This window comes from Gobio gobio, assembly GCF_949357685.1.
Source record: "Gobio gobio genome assembly, chromosome: 2".
Classification (NCBI taxonomy): domain Eukaryota; kingdom Metazoa; phylum Chordata; class Actinopteri; order Cypriniformes; family Gobionidae; genus Gobio; species Gobio gobio.
In genome coordinates this window covers 70,146,138-70,158,379 of record NC_137098.1, presented here as the reverse complement: position 1 = coordinate 70,158,379, position 12,242 = coordinate 70,146,138, and the positions used below count along the sequence as shown (strand labels likewise).

General features: G+C 34.7%; 1 long non-coding RNA gene across 1 annotated transcript; it reads left to right on the top strand.

Annotated features, from left to right (window-relative positions):
• The first annotated feature begins 4,840 nt into the window (after positions 1-4,840).
• Positions 4,841-9,576, top strand: LOC307142431. Its single transcript, XR_013818468.1, has 4 exons — positions 4,841-4,893; positions 8,011-8,063; positions 8,720-8,886; positions 9,444-9,576. It is a non-coding gene; the product is annotated as an uncharacterized lncRNA (long non-coding RNA).
• The last annotated feature ends 2,666 nt before the right edge of the window (positions 9,577-12,242 follow it).

Sequence of the window (12,242 nt, the reverse complement as noted above, 5' to 3'; positions counted from 1 at the left end):
TATTCAGATTTTCATTCCATATATTACAGTTTAATTTCATATCATGTTTCATTCCATATATTCAGATTTTCATTCCATATATTCAGACAATCAGGGTATCTTGCGTGGTCCGTGCGTTTTGATCGTTTGATTTCCTATTTGAAATGAAATAAGCAGAAATGAGAAAATGGCTCCTTTATTCGTTTTTTCGTTTTAAAAAAAACGAAAAAACGAGATTTCGGCTTGATTTTTCGTTTTTCGTTTCACGGGTAAAAAACGGATAAATGACTTCAAAATTCGTTTTCCTCATGTGGGCGGTCATGAGACGCCCCTTTCCGCTGATTGGTCAAGCAAACCTGAGCATGTGACGTCATCAGCCCTTCCCCAGTTCTGTGTAACAAAATAATAGTCTTCTTAAACTGTACAGGGCATGGGCTTTCTTCTGTGCAACTTAACGCGTTTCACAGAAAACGTTATATCAGAAATATTAAATATTAATCTGCACCCAGCCTGATTTATTTAGCTGTGTGGAGTAGGCTAAATATGTGTGGTGAAGCTGCGCAAGACAGCGAAGAGCGGGTGACCATGCAATGTTCAGACAAGTGTTATACGCAGCAGTCATAACTTTTCTTTACAATTCGCTCGGTTTTGGACAAGGGATGGTCATTGCTGTAGGCCTAATACATATTGGCATATGGGTAGCGATGATGGTGATTTTAAATTTTACTATAACTGTAATCAGAGCCGCGAAGCAAGGAGATGACTGACAGGACGATAGCGGAGGCAAGCGCAAGATAACTTTTGTTAATAAAAAATATTGATTTGTTTAATGTAAGAGTTTGTCTTTGTTTTATTGTTGTTGTTTTCAATCAAATAATAGTGAACCACAAACTGAGCATTCGTTTTAAAGAGGAATTTCCAAAGATTTTATATTTATTAATGTGAGTATTTTGTCATCCGTTTTTTTTTTTTAAATAAAAGTTTAATATATATAGGTTTTTTTTTTTATTGTAGGCCTACATTTTTTTTGTAGTTGAGTTTTCATAAAAAATGGTAATGCCGGTAATGATGGAAAATCATGGTATGCGGGTGTATCATGTAATTTGCTTATTCGTTTTGTTAATAACGATTTATATAATAATAGTATATAATGTTAATAATGTTTGTTTTGTTCAAAGAGTGGAGGAAGATCAAAATAACCACTACAGCTGCTGAACGTCATTGACAAATATTTTCTTGATAAATGTATGGATAACACAAGTTATGGTGTTGTCACAATTAATCAAAATATCCAACTTTAACGTTGCTAAATGGCATCTATAAAATTATGATTTTCTCTTCTATTTAAATGCACATTTCTTTTTACAGTTTTCTCTATTTTTCCAACAAAAATAGCTTCAAACAATGACTCTGTGTGACTAACAGGCTAGAGTAGGCGCCCTCATTATGCCTCATAAGATTCCATAATAGAATTTTGGACAATAATGGAATATCGCGAGCGGGCGCGCCTTGCGTGGGTGCCGGCGATTTGACAGCAAAACGCACGTCCTTGACGCGTGGTTTAGCCTACCACAAAAACGCGCTTTCTTAACATGGGCTTCGGGGTCAAGGAAAACGCGTTAAGAACGCGCGCTTAGGCTATGGTAAATCAAGCATCGAGGACGCGCGCTATGAGTCGGACAAAACGCATGTTACTAATGTGTAGGCTACACAGGTAAACCAAACAGGCAGTGCAAACTTGTGTTTGAAGTATCCAAACAGACTAAAGAACGTGCGCTTTGGTGTTTTCAAAATTGCATGCTCACTTTTTAGGGCACACCTCTTATAAAGTAAAGTTACATATTGTTGACCATCTTTTTAAGTAATTACACTATTTACCACGATACATGGCTGTTATAAGAATTAAATGAAATCAATATCAACAAAATCTATCTTACCATTTATCAAAATCCACTTACACTGTAATTACAATTGCCTAAATAATGTAGGCTAATGAGATTTTTAGATTTATGTTCTAAATATAATATTTTAATTATAGAAATATGAAATTTTGGGAAAAATTGTATTATTCCAGGCCTATGAAATTATAAAACTGCCAGTAGCTATAGTTGGCAGCGTAATGGATTCTAGAATCATCCAACTGTTCAAAAACGCTGAATTATGCAAGAAAGAAACCTATACTTTGTTTGAAGCTATTTTTGTTGGAAAAATAGAGAAAAACTGTAAAAAGAAATGTGCATTTAAATAGAAGAGAAAATCATAATTTTATAGATGCCATTTAGCAATGTTAAAGTTGGATATTTTGATTAATTGTGACAACACCATAACTTGTGTTATCCATACATTTATCAAGAAAAGATTTGTCAATGACGTTCAGCAGCTGTAGTGGTTATTTTGATCTTCCTCCACCCTTTGAACAAAACAAACATTATTAACATTATATACTATTATTATATATATCGTTATTAACAAAACGAATAAGCAAATTACATGATACACCCGCATACCATGAATTTCCATCATTACCGGCATTACCATTTTTAATGAAAACTCAACTACAAAAAAAATGTAGGCCTACAATAAAAAAAAAACCTATATATATTAAACTTTTATTTAAAAAAAAAAACGGATGACAAAATACTCACATTAATAAATATAAAATCTTTGGAAATTCCTCTTTAAAACGAATGCTCAGTTTGTGGTTCACTATTATTTGATTGAAAACAACAACAATAAAACAAAGACAAACTCTTACATTAAACAAATCAATATTTTTTATTAACAAAAGTTATCTTGCGCTTGCCTCCGCTATCGTCCTGTCAGTCATCTCCTTGCTTCGCGGCTCTGATTACAGTTATAGTAAAATTTAAAATCACCATCATCGCTACCCATATGCCGATATGTATTAGGCCTACAGCAATGACCATCCCTTGTCCAAAACCGAGCGAATTGTAAAGAAAAGTTATGACTGCTGCGTATAACACTTGTCTGAACATTGCATGGTCACCCGCTCTTCGCTGTCTTGCGCAGCTTCACCACACATATTTAGCCTACTCCACACAGCTAAATAAATCAGGCTGGGTGCAGATTAATATTTAATATTTCTGATATAACTTTTTCTGTGAAACGCGTTAAGTTGCACAGAAGAAAGTCCATGCCCTGTACAGTTTAAGAAGACTATTATTTTGTTACACAGAACTGGGGAAGGGCTGATGACGTCACATGCTCAGATTTGCTTGACCAATCAGCGGAAAGGGGCGTCTCATGACCACCCACATGTGGAAAACGAATTTTGAAGTCATTTATCCGTTTTTTACCCGTGAAACGAAAAACGAAAAATCAAATCGTTTTTTTTAAACGAAAAAACCAATAAAGGAGCCATTTTCTCATTTCTGCTTATTTCATTTCAAATAGGAAATCAAACGATCAAAACGTACACGGACCTACCCGGATTCATATAGGCTATTCATACTTTCATTCCATATATTCAGACTTTCATTCCATATATTCAAGTTTCATTCCATATATTCAAGTTTCATTCCATATATTCATACTTTCATTCCATATATTCATACTTTCATTCCATATATTCAGACTTTCATTCCATATATTCAAGTTTCATTCCATATATTCAAGTTTCATTCCATATATTCATACTTTCATTCCATATATTTAGACTTTCATTCCATATATTCAGACTTTCATTCCATATATTCAGACTTTCATTCCATATATTCAAGTTTCATTCCATATATTCAAGTTTCATTCCATATATTCAGACTTTCATTCCATATATTCAGACTTTCATTCCATATATTCAGACTTTCATTCCATATATTCATACTTTCATTCCATATATTCATACTTTCATTCCATATATTCAGACTTTCATTCCATATATTCAGACTTTCATTCCATATATTCAAATAATCATATTATAAATATAATAATTTCCTGAATGGCATGCCATAATATATATATATATATATATATATATATATATTTAATCATTTTGATGACATTTCTGGTTATATTTCTAAATATTGTGATGGCAGTATGACGAGAGAGAGCGCTCAAAACTCTTCAGAACTCATAATTTAGTGGAAAATGAATAGAAATGCTCATTCTCTGTAAAGATGAGACGAGAACATAATATATCAATATCTTTCTAAAAGCCTTAATGAAGCTGTTTGAAGTATATGTGATCACAATGACGCAGATGGGATTCAACACTGTGAAATAAAGATAAATATCAGTGAACAGTGTTTGATTATGGCCTCAAATCTCCAGTCGGAGGATATTCTACCTCACAGTTGAGCGAGCAAGCCTTTCAAACTATAGGGAGAGCGGGGCACAACCAACACTTTCTGACTGTCTCAGTTTGTGTAAATCCACTTGGGGTTCAGAGTATTTATTTTTCCCACATGAATTCCCCACATGTCTAGTACAATTATGGGGTTTTGTTTCATTAATACAATGTTTACCTTTTTCTTGATTTACCCCGAGAGAATGGAAGGGAAATGTGACAACATGCCCCATAGATGCACTGTTAGACATTTCTGTAATTTGTACAGTTATTTACTATATATCACCCAGTATAATACTGTAAATTCTCTTTACAGTAAATAACTGTAATTCCCGTTGCATCATGGGTATTTTCTATGACGTCAAACACCAAATACAGTGATTTCCTGTATTTTTAAAAAATAAAGTATAATACTGTATTTACCACAACGGCCTATTTGGCACAATTGGGATCGACAGGATTTGCTTTAGATTTATATTAGGAACCATCAGTGCAGCGTTGAAAGTTTCACCCGAGGAGAGAGCTCACGGTTCCAGAGAACATGAGAGCTGTGTCCGGACACCCTGCGAAGATTTTTTCATCCCCCGTGAGAACGGCAAACAAGCAAGGTAAGTGTGATTTGTACTATCCGCGGTTGTCTGCACCCCAATTTTAGCTTGTCAGCATTGGTGCTAAAAACTGAGGTAACGTTAAATCTAACGTTTTATGAATTTATTGAATTAGATTAGGAACCGGTGCAGCGTTCTAAGTTTGCCCGAGGAGAGAGCTCACAGTCACGTTACATAACGTTAGGTTATCATTTGCTTAAACTTTGCTGCTAAAACTGAGGCAAACCTAACGTTTTATTTTAAAAAAAGAGTTTATTGAATTAGATTAGGAACCAGTGCAGCCAGCGTTGTGTGTAACGTTATTGCCCGAGGAGAGAGCTCACGGCCCGGACACAGAGCCGGATTAACGCAAAGGCAAACTAGGCACGTGCCTAGGGCCCGATTGGCGGGATGGGGCCCAGACAGAGGGACAAAAAAAAAAAAAAAAATTAAAATGTACAAATGTCCTATCTACAATTTATTTCAATATTTATTAATTAACTAAAAATAGTGACGATGTTTATCTTAACCATAGACTGTTACATTACGTCACATTAACGCCAGCCCATGACTGTATTTATTATAATCAGGTCAGAGCGGGACAACAAAGCTAGCAGGCAGGTGTTTTGAGTAGGCTAACATTCAAGATGCTTTCGGTGCGGCAAAACGTAAAAAGAAAAAAAAGAAGAGGAACAAAAGAAGAGACAGCGGGGGGGCTTTATAGAAGTTTCTGTCGGGCAGCTGTGAACCTGCTCGAGTCAGCAGAGCCAAATGCCGAGCCATGCCCGGAGACACGGCCCGAAGACGCGGTGGAAGATGCGGCGGAAAATAAGTAAAACAACATTTCCGTGTCAAGTTTTATGCCTCGTTCACACCAAACGCGAATAGAGCGTCTGGCGCGAGTGATTTCAATGTTAAGTCAATGGAAAGGCGCGTTTACGCGCGTCTGGAGGTCCCGCGGCGCAGAAGGCGCGTTTCGCGCGGAACGCAGCATTAAGTTACAAGAAAATCTAATTCAAAATGATAATAAAAGATAAAAACAAATGTAAAAAAAGAAATAAATCATTAAAAGAATAATGGCATGGCCCTACTTTACATATGATATAATAATCATGTATGGCTCCCATAATAATTATTATGGGACAATTATTTTAAACAATTATTGTACAAAGTCCTTTATTTTACTCTTGGAGATATAAGTCAGCCTTTCCAGTCCAATGCACTCTGAAAGTTCTTTTATCCATTGTTTTATAGAAGGTGCTTCCACGCTCTTCCAGTTCAGCAATGGCTCTTCTGGCATGTAACAATCCAAAGTCCAATAGTCTAGTGTGTTTCTTTGTTTGTGAGAAACCTGTAGGATATATTCCCAGTACACAAAGTTTGGCACAATGTGGTATTTTAAGATTAAACCGTTCTGACAAACAGTTTATGACATCCTTCCAGAACTTCTGTATATCAGAACATTCCCATAGACAGTGAATTAGAGTTCCTTTAGAATTTTGGCATTTTGTACATATATCAGGAATATTTCTAGACATATGATTGAGTTTTTCAGATGTTATATAAACCCTTGTCAACCATTTATACTGTAATAATTTAAGCCGCGTGTTTATGATTTGTTTTTGCGCTTTTAAACATGCTTCAGTCCATTCAAATTCCTCTATTTATTCTTGAATGTCTTTCCTCCATGCGTTTAATTTGTCTACAGCAGACTCTTTATAGTTAGACATTATTAAATTATAATATTTTGACAATTGGCCCTTTTCACCTCTTTTTTCAATTATTTCCTTAATTAATGACAGTTTGGGAATGTACATAATATCTGTAGACCTGGAAGACATAAAACTTTTAAGCTGTGAATATTTTTTTTTTAAATGTTTTGAGGGAATCTGGTGTTTATCACACAATTCTTGAAATGTAAGAAGTATACCATCCATATACAAGTCTTTAATAGTCTGAATACCTTTAGTTTTCCATAGTTTAAATCCTCCATCCTTATATTTATTATTATTTATTGTTAGACAGTTTCTAAATGGTCTTGATGAATGTGAAGGGGTCATGTTTGCCTTCTTGTTCTTAATTACAACATTTATAAATGTTGTAAGCTATTGCATTTTGCAGAAAATCTTAATTAAATGTGTTGATTAAATGTAAACAGAGCAAATAAGATAAACTTATTTGCTCTGTTTACATAGTTTACTGATACCTATTGGTTATTTACTGGTACTACTGCCTTAACAATGACACCCCCAATGGATGAGGATAATTTAATAGCATTTAATAGAGCCATGTAATGACGTATAAATAATGAATATCAAAAAATAGTCTGATGGACTGTTTAATATACAACAATTTGTAACCAAAGACTAGGCTATGTAAAATGTGAATTCACTTTTATTAGTAACTTTGGTAAGTTTCAGATTTCAATTTATAAATAACATCGATGGAGGGGGGCCCAAAAAATGCAGCCTGCCTAGTGTAGTCCATTTATTTAATCCGGCTCTGCCCGGACAACATACTTTACATAACGTTAGGTTATCATTTGCTTAAACTTTGCTGTTAAAAACTGAGGCAAACCTAACGTTTTATTTAAAAAAAAATGAGTTTATTGAATTAGATTAGGAACCAGTGCAGCCAGCGTCGTGTGTAACGTTACTGCCCGAGGAGAGAGCTCACGGCCCGGACAACATACTTTACATAACGTTGGGTTATCATTTGCTTAAACTTTGCTGTTAAAAACTGAGGCAAACCTAACGTTTTATTTAAAAAAAAAAATGAGTTTATTGAATTAGATTAGGAACCAGTGCAGCCAGCGTCGTGTGTAACGTTACTGCCCGAGGAGAGAGCTCACGGCCCGGACAACATACTTTACATAACGTTAGGTTATCATTTGCTTCAGCTTTGGTACTAAAACTGAGGTAACATAAACCTAACGTTTTATTTTTAAAAAGACTTAACGTTAGTGAGTTTATTGAATTAACTTTACCAATACAATGAAGATTTTGTTTATCGAGCATATTAAGCGTACATTTAGGACGACGTTAGTTAGTAAATTAACGTTGGCCACTAGTTGCAAAAATAATGTCGTTAACAAACAAAGTTTACATTTGGATTGACATTATTTATTTGACATTTTAGATAAGAATACCAGGAGCCTGCCTGTGCTGTGCGACACTGGAACTCATACAACGGTAAGTAACGTTAGTCCTCTTTGTTTCTCCACATATTACTGATAATTCAACTTTTTCTTGTATGTTTTAGTCGGGTCTGTTTAACAGAATCACACAATTATTTAGTTTTTCCACCTCTTTTTAGCTGTAACTAGCCATGTACCATGTTTTTTTTTCATAAATTATATTATACTAAAATAATCCAAAACTGTGTTTGTCCAGGACTGACAGATTATAATTTTATTTTCTGGAATTGAAGCAGTCCTGGACAATTTTTGGATGATTTTGGCAGATGAAATATAATTTATGAAAAAAACATGGCAAAACTTTAGAATAATGTTGCTCAAGTGCAAACCTGAATACATTTCTGAACACAAAAGAAGATGAAGAATGTTTGTAACCTAACAGATTGAGGCACCATTCACTTCTATAGTAATTTTTTCCTACCATGGAAGTGAATGGTGCCTCAAAATTGTCTGTTTACAAACATTCTTTAAAAGGTTTAGAACAACAGGGTGAATAAATGACACAATTAACTTTTTTTTTTTTTTTTGGTGAACTATCCGTTTAATGACGGACCATTATTCTAAAGTGTTACCAAAAACATTTAAAACAAAGGCACTAAGGGTGATGAAATTTAAAATATCTTTATTCTCTTAATTTTCTCTTGCTTTAAGTTTTTTTCGTGAGGAAAAACCCAGAGGAGGGAACAAGATGCACCACCAAAACCAGAGTGAGTCGGAAGACCGGGGAAGTTGTGAACAGGAAGACAACTGTAATCAACAACAGAGTGTCATCCTTCCTTCGCCACCTAATGGAGTTTGAATGGAAAAACTTGGACTAGGTGAGACACTTTTTTAATAGGATATGTAATGTACACAGACACTTACGCTGCATTCACACAGGGCGTCATGCCGGTTAGAAATTTTGTCTGACCTGAAACAGCGGCAATGCCACGTGACAGTGACATATGGCATCAAAGCACTGCGAGAGCGATTCGAGAGCAGTCGGCTAATACAGCCGGTGCAGTTTCTCCAGAGCGACTGCACGGACTTTGATGATGACACAGCCGTTCCACGATTGGCCAGATTCTCCGCATAACAGCGATCACATGTGTTTCGTGTTTATTCTAAAACCTTCAGTTCCTCTAATGCGCACAAATCTCTTTTTTATAACAGTTAAATCTCTTTTCATGTAGTTGCGTTGTTATATTGTCATGTTTATCAAAATAAAACAGATGAAAAACGTAGACCCCCACTTCATTGATAGTTTAGGCTTGTATGTTGAACTTTATTCTTGTACAAACACACGCTGTATTAAGTAGTGCATAAAGTTTTACATGACAAAAAATGTCTCTGAAACATCTGTGCATTGACAAATATTGCATTTATTTCACTTCAGCTGATAAAGTGTGCAAACACAGTGCAAGCATCACTGCGGGAAGCAGAAAGTGTCAGACTTCACGTCTCCGTTTGCAGCTCCTCCTCGCCTGCACGCGGCTACTCTCGCCGATTGGTTGCATCCAGCCGCAGCTGATGTCCAACACACCTTTCAACTTCTGCCGCTTGCAACGTGAGTGAAGCGACGCGACGGAACCCACAATTCAGTTCAGCAACGCATGACGTCAACCATTCAAAGTAAATGAGAAGCGTCCCGTGTGAATGCAGCATTAAGTTTGAGGATACCTTACTAAAGCTAATGCAGTATACATGTAATCCATCCTGCAATAAAAGGTTACATTGTTGTTTTTGATTAAATAGTTTGTGAAATCATGTTGAGGTGATTCAGTAATATTACTTTTTTGGAGCATGTAGTTTGTGCTGCTGCTACTATTATGTACTGACAGTTTTCTTTAGTTTTTTACTCAATATCAATTTTGTTAAGCTAATAACAGAGACACCTCTCTAATATGCAATCAGGTTCAGCATCACTACAAAGTACATTCTTCAAAATATTCATAACATTGAATCACCAGCTAAAACAAAAACTGAACATTTCATTTCACATCTTCATGAAGGCTTTGCAGGACTGGACTGGATTAGACTAGACAGCATACGTTGAGCTAGGTGTACCTCAAAGTGTTAACTGTCTATAAAATAGTATTTTACCATTATGATGAATTGTAATGGGATTATTATTTTTTATTAAATTCCAACAGTGTAAAATGTTTGTGTATACTCAAATTGTATGACTAACTTCATATCATTCTTATCTAGAGGGACTTCTTGCCATAATGGAGCAGAATCCTGTTCCTGTTTGAAATCATCCAATGTGGAAGATGACACAGATCGGTACAGACATTAAACTTGTGTTTGTGTTGTGTTGTGATAACTTGTTTCAGAATTAATTTGCTCTTTGTTTATATTTTATTCATGTATATGTGTATTTTGCACCAAAGTTACAGTATTCTTCAACCAACTATTTACAGTATTCTACCAACTATTTTCTGTTTTTAAAATTGTAGCTCAAACAATAGTGTGTGGCGCTAGCAAGGTCATGGGTTCAATTCCCAGGGAAAGCAAGAACTGACAAAATGTAAAATGTGTATCTTGAATGCAATGCAAGTCGTCTGCCAAATGCATAAATGTAAATGTAAATAAAATGTAAAATAAGTGATATTGAATGCACTCTGATTACTTTTATACATGATTTTCTGAAAATAAGATTTGATTCGAGGATGTTTTAAAGTGAACTTTTTCCACACATTTACATGTTTAAGTTAAAGCACTTAAAATGTTTTAAATAAAGAATTTTATATTTCATAATAATTGTCTGTTTGGATTACTTCTGTAGGATAGATTAATGTAAGAATTAATGTAATTCAGTAAGTATTAATTATTGAATAGGATTAGGATTAATGCACTGTTAACCAAGGTTTACAGTAACAGTACTGTATTACAAAATTACAGTAACATGTAGTTACTGTAAACTGAAATGCGGTTATTGTACTGTAAATCTCAAATACAGTAACTTACTGGCAACAGTGTTGCCAGTAAGTTACTGTAAAATCTCTTATAAATGTCTAACAGTGTGGGTTAACTTATAACATGAGCATATGACAGAATAAAATGTTACCTGATATAATCAAAAAATATACAAGACATACTAAAATATTTTGTCAATAAAATACAATTATTAACACTTTCAAGTTAAATAATGCCATTTATTAACAAACACCTTTAAACACAGCTATACTACATAGTTCAAAACATAATAATAATGAATAATTTCTGAACATTGACTCTCAGTCATTATTCACCTTTACTCATGGTTTCTCAATAGAATTCATAAAAGTATAGAATATAATATAGTTCTAATAGGGGCTCATTGTGACAACATGCCCCGTCTGCTCCGGCTCGTGTCTTCTGCTGTTAGATCAGCATTAAAGAACCGTTAAATAAACTAAATCAACTGTTAAATATCAGAGATAAGATTACAATAATATCAGATTAGTCTTATTTTAAATAAACTGAAAAAACAGAGATGACAAATAAACTTAAGAAATGTACTTTTGCTATGATTAAATACATGTTTAGTAATATTTTCCAAAGATTTTATTTTTATTTTGGCGCAACCATTTGCATTGTTTTATTGTGAAAAATAAGTTTATTTAATTGAATTTATTTAATTAAAATTAGATTTAATAAATACAGTAAATATATAATCAAGGACTTCATAGAAAGTGCTGTGATTTATGGAGGTCTTATGGTCTAATGGTAATTAAACTACTGTAATATGGTCTGTCTGACTCTATCAGTCTGTCTGGGAGCAGCTGCTATGGAGGTTCCCTCATGGGGGCCCGTGTGGGTTTTTCAAATTTGGGGCCCATGGGCTGCAGTAAATCCGGCCATGCTTATATTTATTCTTATTACCTTAAATTTCTGTGCTATTCCTAAGAAATGATCTCAACAATGTAGTGTAGCAGCAGATCAATACAGATAAAACCTTAAATCACTAAAATGAAATGGGAAGATTCTCACTCACAGACTCTCATATCCAAGCATGTAAACACACCACTAAAGTCTTCACTTCTATGTCAAGAAGCTGTCAATCAAAAACTCAGTAGCCAATGAGAACGCACCGCTTCTGGCCACGCCCCCTCAAGAGTGTTGTGCCAGAATGGCAAACAAAAACGTAAGAATCGTAAATGAAAACGCTGGAAGTTTGTAAGTACAGATCAGAAAAAAAGGAGAAAACGAA